General features: G+C 39.4%; 1 protein-coding gene across 4 annotated transcripts in view; it reads left to right on the forward strand.

Annotated features, from left to right (window-relative positions):
- kat80 (katanin p80) overlaps positions 1–12,958 on the forward strand; it is a 99,228-nt gene that overhangs the window by 62,223 nt on the left and 24,047 nt on the right. The window lies entirely within an intron of this gene.

Here is a 12,958-nt window from a genome sequence, read left to right on the forward strand (position 1 = left end):
TTCTGGGCAGATGTTTTGCACGGTGTCATCGATCCTTGTGCTATAGGAATTCTGACGGCTGCATCATACCGTGCGTAGTTGAGCCAAAACTACTCTGATTTGTCGTGGCAGCTGAAGCTCCTCAGCTGCAATAGATGTTCTCCGCATTCACACGATAACTATTTATGACATCTGCGAATACATCTGTTTGAATACTGTTTATACCGGCTGAAAGGGTTGTTATCTAGGGGGGTTTCTTTTGTAACGTTGGACCTATCTAAATCATGAAGATCTCTCCTTTGTGTGGGGTGCTATCCACCGTCTGGTGATTAGGATGGCTCTCACGGTAACACCTGAGCAAGTACTGCAACGAAAGCATGCCATTGAATTGCTGTACTGGAAGAATCATTGACTCCTCATGCACATGGTCCATTGATGGCATGAGCAGGCAACCTGTTGCACTTCTCAGGGCAGAGTTCTGAAAAATTTCAATATTATTCCACTCAGCCACACTGAAGCTGCATAGCTACCCTACCATAGACCGACCTATCGCCTTTCGTGTGGTCAACAAGGTTTCTTTAGGGAACCGGCTAGGGATTTAGGGACCGTGTGCCTAGATCTCAGTTTGTTGCCGATATCTGTCGCATGTGCGGAAGACATGAACATATTGTCGAAAACAACCCGTGAAATCTTGTAGCAGTTAGCGGAATTCTGTTGCCATCGATAAGGAAATTCAGTTCAGTGCTCATCTCCGCAGTCCATGAGGTGAACAGAGTGGCCGTAGATTTAGTGACGAATATTTACATATTCCTCAAGGGGAAAAGCTGGCCAGATCAGTTAAATAGGAGTTGTGTCTTTCACAAATGTCGTTGGGGAAGGTATCCGATCTCAATGCCGATTGGTGGTGGGGGGTGGTGGTTGAGTACAGGAAAGGTGGAGGTTACAGTTTCAGAGATATCATCCGACTTTGGGGAACTCATTGTTTTACTCTACGGAGCTTCAACTTCTTATTACTGAATTCCATGTACGACTGGCGTCGACAAATATAATTGATATCCAACTTTTTAAGCTTGGCCGGAGGGTTGTCTTCAAACAGCGTGGAGTGCCTGAAAGGGTCAACGGCTTTGACAAGTCGAGCGCCACCAACACTGTCATATTGCACGGCTTGTTCTGGTTGAGTCCTCGGCTAATATGTGTGGAGATGACATGCAGCGCTGTTGTTGTGCCGTGCTACCCATGCCGATAATCGACAGTTGGATAGCTATTTCTGATGATTGGGAGGAGTAAAGCCTCAAGAAAAAAACGAAATCGGTCTGTATGATTTATCTTTGCTGCCATCTTGCCTAGCTTCTGTAACTGGACCACTCTGCCCATTTTCTAGACTTCGGGAACGATGTGTGTGGCTAGCGACAAGTTGAGATTTTTATTCAGATACTCTACTCCCGGCGTATCCAGCTGTTTCAGCATTACCATGGAGATTTCACCAGGGCCTAAAGCTTTGGGTTATTTAGCTTTCCTAATGACAATCGCAACATCATCCATTGTAAATTGTGGTGGTTCATCCTCGGCACGAAAAGATCTAATGCGACGTAGTACTCTTCTCTTCGACCTGTCACTCCCGGGGTGCTCGACAAACTGTCGATTGAAATACCTTGCGCACCTCTTCGAATCAGTCACGTAACGTCGTCAAACGTGACAGAGGTCCTGTATTTCTTCTTTCCAGGGTTCGAGTGTGACCATTGCCCATTATTCACTTACTTCGACTCCAATGTTGCAACTCTTCAGATGATCTAGTCACTTGTTCCGCTTGTGCTCACCGTCCAACCTGCTAACTTCCATTACCAGCTCATTGACTGTGGGGTCACTATGGTTGGCACGACGAAGGTCACTCATCATGCTCATTTGTTAGTCCGCGACCACTGCTAGGATTTTTGATCTCACTTCGGATAACCGACCAGCAGGTATATATAGCTAGCGGCTGCAGCAGTTATGATGTCTCGGGACGTCTTTTCTGCTAACCGAACATCAGAAGGGTTGTGCAGATCTCTGAAGCGGTGAATGGGGACCTCTCTGACACTATTACTTTTTTCATGATAGATGAAAGTGCGGCATTCAGAGGTGATGGAATCGAGCAATCTGCTGAGATTGGAGACAATTATAGGAAGAAGTGAAACAATCATGGGTTGCCTGGTGACGTCATTTGTTAGATCAGGTATTTAAGCGAGCGGCTGCAGTAGTGATGGTGTCTCGGAACGTTTTTTCTGCTAACCGAACATCCACTCCACTTCTGGTGAGATCCTTCCTTGTAACCCTGTAAGTTGTTATTGAGCTAGTTTTCCTGCACCGCAGCGATTGAAAATCCCTAACCTAAAATTTATTGAAATAAATAGAGATTTTGCGGCTTTTTGGTTTTGTGGATGTGAGAAAGTAAGTCCGTAGTCACATGTACAAATTTTTCGGAAAAGTAATATGTATTTTTTGTATTTTTTTAAAAAAAGGAAATTTTTCTCCTTCACTACTACTTGTGCAAAATGTCGAAAAAAGCATAGAAATTCCCGCCATTTTCATTTCCAAATTAATGGTGATGACAAATTAACGATAATATCGATAGCAATCGATTTTTTGAAATGAAATATAGAAAATATCTAATGTTGGGAAATATCTATAGTTTGCCAGCTCTAGTGTGCAGTAGCTGTTGGGGGACAGAGGAGGAGTCTCATATTCGGATTACGAAGACGATTCACTGGCGGCTGTCGTAGTCCCTAACATGGAAGATTTCAAAGCAACCGCAGATATCCACCAACTCCTACTAACTCGTATCTAATCAGTAGTTGGAGTCTTCTTGTGTGCAACAAGGAGCACCTAAAATGTATGTAGATGTATCTAGCTCTCCTATATCTTCATATCCCATCTTGAAGTTAGAGATCTAACCCTGTGACCCGTAATAAGTCCCACAGTGATTTCTATCTCTAATCGTTCTATGTTGAAAGATCGCCGGACAGATTGTTTTGGATATCCTACATCCAGGTTTCATAACCCATCTGCGGCGCGCCTTCTCAAGTTAGATCTTACGAAATTTGCCGTAGTAGTACATTGAGATACTCATCAATTGGTAGATCGATAGACGTTGAGCCACATGGAGCTAGTTCATGTGCTGATTCCTTTCCCCATTGTATTAATATGACCTGGAACCTAGCAAAAATTAATGATAATATTATCAAGTATAAATCGAGAATTTATGGTTGATGACTTGAGAACTTTTAAGGGACACCTGAATTGCGACTTATATAGTTACCGGCCCTGTAAGATTACTTTTGATTCCTTTCACCAATTCATCTATCTTTCCAATACAAATAATCTCTGCCTGCAAGACGTATCAGCTATCATTAAGCTTAAATGCCTTCCTCCAGTTTGGACCCATCTGTATAGATTGCCAGACCGTCCAAATGTTCCTGCATGGAAAAATTCCAGGTAGTGAGTCTAACCTGAAGGAGGTGGGCATATAATAGCTTTCGTAATTCCTGCCGTTTGATTCATGCTGTCCATCAATTAAGTTTCAGACCTTCGCATGCCCGAAATGTGAAACCCCGCCACGATCCCCAATTTCGGAGCCGTCCTCACAGCCTGAAGCTGGACCAGGATATCTAGAGTTGGGAGATCCGGGATCATGTTCTTTTGATTGCTCTGGTAATCAGAATTGACGCAAACCTTTAAACATTTGATATTTTTCACTTACAGCCAATGTCTGACTTGTGGTCTGAGCCCCAACTTTTGCCAATGAAGTTTATACAGGAGTACAGGGCAACGAAACCTATGCTTCTTCGTAGGTTTGTATGCTGCTACCACAACAACGAAGCGTTTCTTCGTCCGCTACTCGGTTCAGGCTAGCGATGGTCCAAGGTATTTAGCTTCCGGATAAAGTACCAATGCAACTCCGTGCCAAATTGATGACTGGAAATTTTGAATTTTGCACTTGCAGGTGATAAGTGCGAGTTTCGTCTTCTCCGTTTTGACTCCAGACCTCACTTTTAAAGTGAGGCCTCCCAGCTCTGGATGTAATGAATTAAAATCACAGATTTTATTCCTACACATCGACTGATTCCAAGTATTTGGTCCAGGAGAAAGTACCAATGCAACTCCATGCAAAACTGGTGGTTGCAAGGTAGTGTTGGTAAAATTTTTCAATTGTGTTTTTAAATTATCGTGTTCTCTGCGTGCATTTAGGTTCGTGTGATCGTGAGTCTCTAAAAGTAGTGTTCGCTTGCCTTGGGCTTTTAAAGCGGGGTTCCCCACTTCTGGTTGTTAAGAATTGAAAGTATAAAAGAAAGGCCTTATTTTCGGCCCAGCCCAACTTGTTTTGTTATACCTTCCACCACGAGCTGTTTTGAAATAAGGCTGAACAATTAGTTTCCTTCCGTTTATGAAGAAGACTACACAATTTTTACATGTAATTCGAAGAATTTCAGTTGTAATTTGACTATTTTATTTGATATTCGAAACATTTTACTTGTAATTTGAAAATTCCAATTGAATTTCGAATTATTTCATTTGTAATTTGAGAATTTCATTTGATATGTATATGAATTAATTCATTTGTAATTTGAATTTTTTCATTTGTAATTCGAATTATTTCATTTGAAATTCGAATTTTTTCTTTTGTAATTTGAATTTTATATAATGAAATAATGAAATAAGTCTAATATCAAATTGAATTCTCAAATTGCAAATGAAATAATTCGAATTCCAAATGAATTTCTCAAATTACAAATGAAATAATTGGAAATTCAATTGGAATTCTCAAATTACAAATGAAATGTTTCGAATTACAATTGAAATTATTCGAATTTCGGTAAAACAATGTGGCTAATATAATTGTTCCATAAACATCCCAGAAGGGACAAGGGAGACTTCTCTCATATCAATGAGTGCACCCCGATTCATATTACTTCAATGATATGGGACCTACTGTTTATCGGCGAGTCCGTACGACGTGTCTAAAACACCACTCGTAGAGAAGTTTTACATAGCTGAAATACTAAGGAAATGTCGCCAACATTACTGAGGGGTATTTTCGGTGGGAAAGTTTTATATCACCAACGAAGACTGGTATATCGAAGCCACAACTTTAAAATACCGAAAATCGGGTGGTACAGTTCTATGGGGACAACATGAAGACGTAAACCTATACCTAACAAGTAAGAAAGGTCTATAGTCGGACGGAGCCGACCATGGGATACCCTATACCAATATCCCTGGACAATCGCTTTCCGCGGAACTTCTTTTCAATGATTTTGAAAATTTAATTATCAAATATCAGAGATGTAATGTATAATACTTATAACCAAAACCAAAAAGTTATCTAGAATGACAAAGACATTTTTGTAGCAGGGAAGGAAACTTTAGTTCACACAAACTAAAATATAATAAAATTCACTTATGTAGTACTACTACTTACTACATAAGTGTGTTTCATTATTTTCCGTTGTTTAACCGCTACGTTATTGAAATTTTTACCAATTTTCAAACAAAAGTTTCAGTCTATTTAACCCGCTAAGTATTATCTGATTTTCAAATTGGTTTGCACGCTTCTTCTTCATCATAAACTCAAACTTTGTTTAAAATTTTGCGGGTTATTATTTTGACCTACAGAGCAGCTACAAAATTGGGTAAAATTTTGTTTTTGGTCCATTTCATTCCCTGGACATTTCGCTATCATCACCAAAAACTAATCATTTCTATTCTGGTCCGAACCCAACCTTCATAAAAATTTCTTTACTATCGGTCCATAATTGCTTCCTGAAGCTTGTTTATAATTTTTAATGGACGGACACACATCGCTAAATCGCTTTATCTCGTCGAGATATGCATTTTGGCATTTAGCGGTGCTACATGAATTTTTGGAGAGGCAATTTGTAGCGTGGGATAAAAATGTGGTTCCCTACACAGAACCCATTATATATTAGGCAGTAGACCCGTTATCTAGCAAACACTTTATTGCAATTTACATCAGAGGAAAGGTCAGTAGATTTTTTTCCATATGTAGGCTACATTGCCGATATATGTCCTCAAGGAATAAAAAATCGACCAAAAATAAAATTTTTATACTTTTCATACAAAGGTAATGGTCCATTTCACCCGCTAAATAATATCAGATTCTTCGACCTATGCTCTTACCCGGTGCAAAATTTCGTGACTATTGAGGTATAATTGGGACCTCTAGCGAGTTTATGATTACACTACAAACAAATAACTGAATATATTAGGCTGTAACTCTGTTATCTGGTCATGCACACCAACATAATTGGCATCAATTGAAAGGTCAAGCGTTCCACTTCCAAGAATGGCTTACTTGTCCGGAATGTCACTTCCAGGAATTAAGATATAAGCTGTATATTACAAATTTTCACAATTTTCACACAAAAGTTGTGGTCCATTTAACCCTCTAAAAATTATACGATCGCCATCTCAAATTGCAAGCTTATCCTTTGTGATATACTCTAAATGGATAAATATTATGTTTTTGGTCCATTTCATCCGCTAAATATTTCACGATCATCACCAATAAGAATAGGGATCTATTCTGGTCTGAAACCGACCTTCATACAAAATTTCGTGACGATCGGTCCATAATTGCGGCCTGTAGCGTGTTTACAATTTATAATGGACAGACGGACGGACGGACGGACAGACACACATCTCAAAATCGCTTTATCTCGTCGAGATATGAACATTGGCATACCACATTGGGGGTCTCCGACGAATATTTCGCGGTGTTACATGAATTTTTACCAAAACAAACTTACTTTTCCACATTGTGGTATAGGGTATAAAAATTGTAGGTGGAAAGTTTTGCACCCCAACGAAGTCTAAATACCAAATTTCAGACATTTCAGTGTAATATTGAGCCTACAACCTTCAAAATACCGAAAATCGGGAGGAACACTTCTATGGGGGCAATATGAAGGCGTGGACTTATACTTACAAACTTCAAGGAAAATTTTGCATCCCCAACGAAGACTAAATACCAAATTTCAGCCATTTAGGTGGAATATTGAAGCCACAACCTTCAAAATTCCGTAAATTGGGATGTACCGTTCTATGGGGGCTATAAGAAGGCGTGGACTATACCGATAAATTTAGAGGGGAAAGTTGTATACCCCCAACGAAGACTAAATACCAAATTTCTATGGATTATTGTGGCCATAACCTTAAAAATACCGAAAATCGGGAGGTACAGTTTTATGGGGGCTATATGAAGACGGCGTGGGTATATACCGACAAAATTCTGGAGAACAGTTGTATACCCCCAAGGAAGATTAAGTACAAAATTTCAGCCATTTCGATGTGATAAGGAAGCTAAAACATTCAAAATACCGAAAATCGGATGGTACCGTTCTATTTGGGCCATATCAAAACGTAGACCGATATAGCCCATTTGCAATACCAAATATCCTAGGAGTAATAGAAACTTCTATATCAAATTACAAAGGTCTATCTTAAAATTGCGAGCTGTATCTTGATTTCAACAGACGGGCATGGTTATATGGACTTAGAATTTTACCCTGATCAGTAATATATATACTTTAAAGGGACTCCGATGAATCTTTCGATGTGCTACAAACGGAATGACAAATTTAATTATACCCTCCATATTATGGTGGAGGGTATAAAGAAGGTACCATTGCAACTCAGTGCAAAACTAGATTTTCCTTCGTGCGTGCTCGTGCTTTTTTAAACTATTGTGTTTTCTGTGTTCCTTTAGTTTCGTCTTCTTGTGTTCTCGTGTCTCTAAAATTAAAGTTCTCTCATGTATGGGCTTTTAAAGTTGGGTCTTCCACCTTTCGTTATAATGAAGTAAAAGTACAGATTTTGTTCCGTCACATCGACCGATTGCAGAGTCAGAGTATTTGGTTTCAATCCTAATTTCATTCATTTATACTGATTTTAAATTGAAGATTCGTCAAATTATTTTGTGAAAACGGTCTGTTATTTGGGTTAGGATTTATTTTAAATTATTTTGGTTAAAGTCCTATACATCGAATTTCGAATTTGTCATAAAGGCCCTCATTTTTTAAGATGGCCCAAAACCTTTATTCCAAATTTGATACGCAACTAATAGTTTTAACTATTTTTTATTATCATAAAACGTTGTAATTTTGTGGCATTAAATTGAAACTTCAAATTTACAAAAATTTTCCCCAACATTTTCAAGAGGACCTCGTTTTTTGTGAGTGAAGAAACCATTTGCGACGAAAATAAAATTTGTTGTTTACAATAGCAAACAATCTCACTAAATTTACGATACTGCATTCATCAACTTAAACGCATATACAAATATACATGATTACATACAGATATACATATGTATATGCATGTATATTTTTATAACGTAATTGATTTTTTGTTTTCGCTGAAGTTTTACATTTTATTTACTTTTTTCTCCTTTAAAAGAGGAAGCACATTGGAGATGTCCGTCCGTCCGTCCGCGTCACACACCATACGACAAGGGTTCAATCATATATACAACGTACAACTTTTATTGAAATAAATTTATGTACATACTAATATACATACTCGTACGTACACTTCTGTTGCGGTTGTAAACGTGCGAATGACAACTAAACCCTATGACACGATCAATGTCTCGAAGTCGTGCAATAGTTAGGAATACAAAACAAAAATAGAAAACATTCGCCATTCAATTACCACACCGCGCTGCCCAACCAACAATCAACCAAAAAACGACGCCAGTTTATTGAGGTGACTGATTAGTGTTAATTTTTTATGCCTCATCATTATCATTGTTATCATTACTACCACACGATTTATGCCGGGCTCTAATGTATGTTTTTTTAGCTGGGCGAGAGAGAAACTGCACAGTGTTTTGGAAAGGTGTGATTCTTTTGTGGAGTGGAGTTATCGTTAAATGTTCTTTGATGCGGTTTTACACACAAGGAGTTGTTGGGAAATTAGAAAAGAGAAGAGGTTAGGTTAAGGTTAGGGTTAGGATAGGTTTAAGAAAACGCAGTCGCAAAAAACGGTGACCACTTCATTCGGAGACCTATGGATAGATTTGAAGATGGTTAGGATAGGTTTAAGAAAACGCAGTCACAAAAGACAGTGACCACTTCATTCGGAGACCTATGGATTGATTTGAAGATGATCACCGACGTAGCCAAGGGGAGGCGCGGTTTGCCTGAGCCCGCCCCGAAGTGGTAATTTGTTGGACATTTTACTCACAAAAAAACAAATTTTGCCTGTTTCGATGGGATGTAACCACACATAAACTGAAGTTAGTTGAGTAGGCCTGGCAGGACAGTTAAAAAGGTGCAGGGTGTCGTGCGGGATTGTTCCGCATGCTGTCAACGATCCTTGCCCTGTAGGAATTTAGACGGCTGTGCCATTCCGAGAGGTGTTGAGCCAAAACTATTGTATTTTGTCATGGCAGCTGACGCTCCTCAGCTACGATAAATGGGCGATGTTCTCCGCTCATCCGCTTAAACCTGCTTGATAGGCTTGCTGATCTAAGATTTCTCTGTTGTAATGTTGTTGTTGTAACGTGTTTATTATTGAATGTTTGTGTGTTTGTTGTTTTGCCCAGTCTGGCTCTAGGTCTATCTCCAGTTCCAGGAAAGTGGCTGCTTCGATGGGATGTATGCACAGATCTACTGGAGGAGTTAGATGAGTAGGTTTGGCAGGGCGATTGAAAAGATGTTGTGTGTTGTGCGGGCCCATGCCGCATACTGGGCAGATGTGCTAACGATACTTGCCCAATAGGAACTTAAGCGACTGCAATATCCTGAGCGTAGTTGGGCCAAAACTACTCTGGTTTGTCGTGGCAGCTGACGCTCCTCAGCTGCGATAGATGGGGAATGTACTCCGAGGAATTTATACACTCTATATTTGCTTATGGCCTTAGCAACTGCGTCTATGTGAATGTTATTTAAGCCTGCTTGATATGCCTGTTGATTTAGGGATTCTCTCCTGTATCGTTGGACCTCTGCCTCTAAATGGATATTCTGCTTGATTTGCTGAATGTGTCGGGCATACCCACCAGATGGCGATTGGGATGGCTCTCACGGTAACATTCTAGCAAGTACTGCAACGACATCATCTCATCTTTGCCTCCTCATGTATATGGTCCACCGAAGACTTGAGGAGGCACCCTGTTGCTGTTCTCAGGGCGGCATTCTGTCAAGTTTGAATCTTTTTCCAATGCGTATCACATAAATTCGGGGACCAAACTGTCGCCGCATAGATTACCATAGAGCGACCTATCGCTTTATCAAAAAGGTTTCTTTATCTGCATTGGTGAATTCCCTGAAATCTGGCCAATCAGCTTTCTTATGATTGACGAATGTGAGGCATTCAGAGGTGATGAAATCGGGTGGTCTGCTAATGGATACAATTATTGGGAGATGGTCTGATCCAAGGGAAATGACGGGTTGCCAGGACACGTCATTTGTCAGACCAAATGACACGTCTGTTATGTCTGGCGAACTGTGGCACTCTCCTCTAATTCTGGTAGGGGCGTCCTCATTGACCGAGCAAAACGTAGAGCTATCAATCTGCTCAGCCAGTGATGTACTCCTCTGGTCGTTTCCGAGGGCCGAATGCCACATCTCATCAAGCGCATTAAAGTCCCCCAAGACCGGACGATTATGACCTTCCAAAAGCTTGCTAATGTTAGGCCTATAATCTGAGATACATCTATTTCTCGGCGGGATGTATACGTTCAGCAACTCCATCTCGACAGTACCAAACCTGACTTCTACCCCCCATACATTCCATGTACGGGTCATTAGAGTTAGGCTCAAGCGAGATAGGTCTGTATTGAACAGACTGGTGCAAAAGGAAATCTAATCCCCCACCTCCACTTCTGGTGCCATCCTTCCTTATTACGTTGTAGCACCGCCGCGACCTTAATCCTGAGGGGACAGCGGGGAATTTCGTAATCTGACGACGACTCTCTGGAGGCTGTGCTCGTATGGATGAAGATGTGGATATGACAAACCGAGTACAAATATATTGGTCCTGGGTTATCGTCCACTGAAGTCTTGAGCGGTTCGTTATTCTGTCAATCAGTTGCTCATCCCGACAGTTCGGACTCGTCTGTGACTTACTGTGGGCAAGACACCATCGAAATCCTCGCAACCGGAAAAGTGAACCCCAAACAGCAGATCCAGAGTCTCTAAACCAGAGTTAGTCCAGGAACCATCGCTCCGCTTGATTCTACCTATGGCTTTGTGGTCCTTAGATAGTATCTTACGAAACCTAACAACATCACGACTCCCTCTATAGACTCACTAAAACTAACCCAAGAATTTCGATTAGCTTTCTTGATTTCACTTTTGTACTTAATGAAATTTACCTTATAGGCATCCCAATCCGTACTGAGTTTCGTCTTACTGGCTTTGTTGCAAGATTTCCTTGGTGATTTACACAGATTGGCTAATTGTTTGTTCCACCACACCGCCGGTTGTGCGTGTATTAGTTTTCCGAGATTCATGACATTATTTGCAATATGATCTTGACGAAGTTTATACAGCCTTCACCTTTAGAATGACTTAGCGATCTTCCGTCATTGATTTTTGCACACCTGGACTCGTATACAATTTTTTTTGTCAGTTTGTTGTCTTTTTTAAAATTCTATAAAAAACCATATCTAGGTATGTTTTCTACTTTTAGACCGACATAAACCTTAATACCAAATTGGACCTCCAAAAGTTTAATTTTTCTACCGCAACTAATTGTTTGTAAGACAGTTCTTTTAGAACCAACGCCAATCCACTAAGTCATCATTTTGACATTTTATTTGGTTTCATATTTTCCCTTTTGTTTGTGGGTTTATTGTAGATCGCATTTTAGGGGGTTTTGTAGAAAAATTATGCTTTCTCATTACAGCGTATTATGGGCTTGTTAACCCTTCGTTGGACACCGATATTGTTTGTCACATTCGTAACACATGAGTCTGGCCAGACCCATGTAATAAATATAAATTTTTTAGTAAACTTAATTAATATTTTCGTATAAAAAGTTGTAGAATATGTTTTAAGGATCCTAATCTTACATATATAATCGTTATTTGTCAAAAAAACATACCGAAAAACACTAAATTTAATTAATTTTATCAAGGTAGTAAAAACGGACATATGCCTATGGAGTAAAAATTCTTACTTTTCTTGTCTCTATGCTCGAAAATCCTATTTGTATATAACTTCAATGCACTATATTTTATTTTGGGGTATTACTCTGAATGAATAGGGTCTATTTTATAACTTTACAGCTTATTGCAGTGCAATAACGATAATATCAATAGGTAAATGAGGGCATATGTCCTAAGGACTTTCTTCTAATTCATATGGAGAATCCTATATTTGAACCATTCCACTCCACAAAAAGAGCATAAAGGCTTTGTAATGGGTTTTATTTGTCCAGTTATGTGTAAAATTGTCAAAAATAAATGTGTAACCCTATTTCCAAGGGATTTTTTTAGGTTGTGGTACGTACACTGATTTCAAACCCATCTCCTACTTTTGCGACCTTTTTACGTGCAATTTTGAAGACATGGTAGGGTGAAATGCGACAAATTTCATAAAATGGTATTCATTCTGTCAAATAAATTAGAAAAAAAACCAATTTTAAGAAAAATTTTGGAAATTTTTCAATAAAAAATAGGTGGGGTCTGGCCAGACTCATGTGTTACGAATGTGATATGTATGTCAAAAAATCCTTGTAGCTCCTTTTCTGGTGATCCTTTTGACTTCATGTTTCTTTCGTTGGAAAGGTAAGAAAATTTCATGAAGCTACCTGAAATCTCAGGTCCATAGCTTTATTTTAACCCAGTTTAAAATGCAAAATAAAATGAAAAAGGCCTGGCTAGACTCAGGTGTCCAACGGAGGGTTAAAAAAATCTCTTTACGCTTAGTTATGTATTTTGTTATTATCTACTTTGTGAGTCCAAACATGTGTATCCAAT

The sequence above is a fragment of the Musca autumnalis genome, unplaced genomic scaffold (assembly GCF_047663935.1).
Source record: "Musca autumnalis isolate F117 unplaced genomic scaffold, ASM4766393v1 scaffold_3, whole genome shotgun sequence".
NCBI classification, from domain to species: Eukaryota; Metazoa; Arthropoda; class Insecta; order Diptera; family Muscidae; genus Musca; species Musca autumnalis.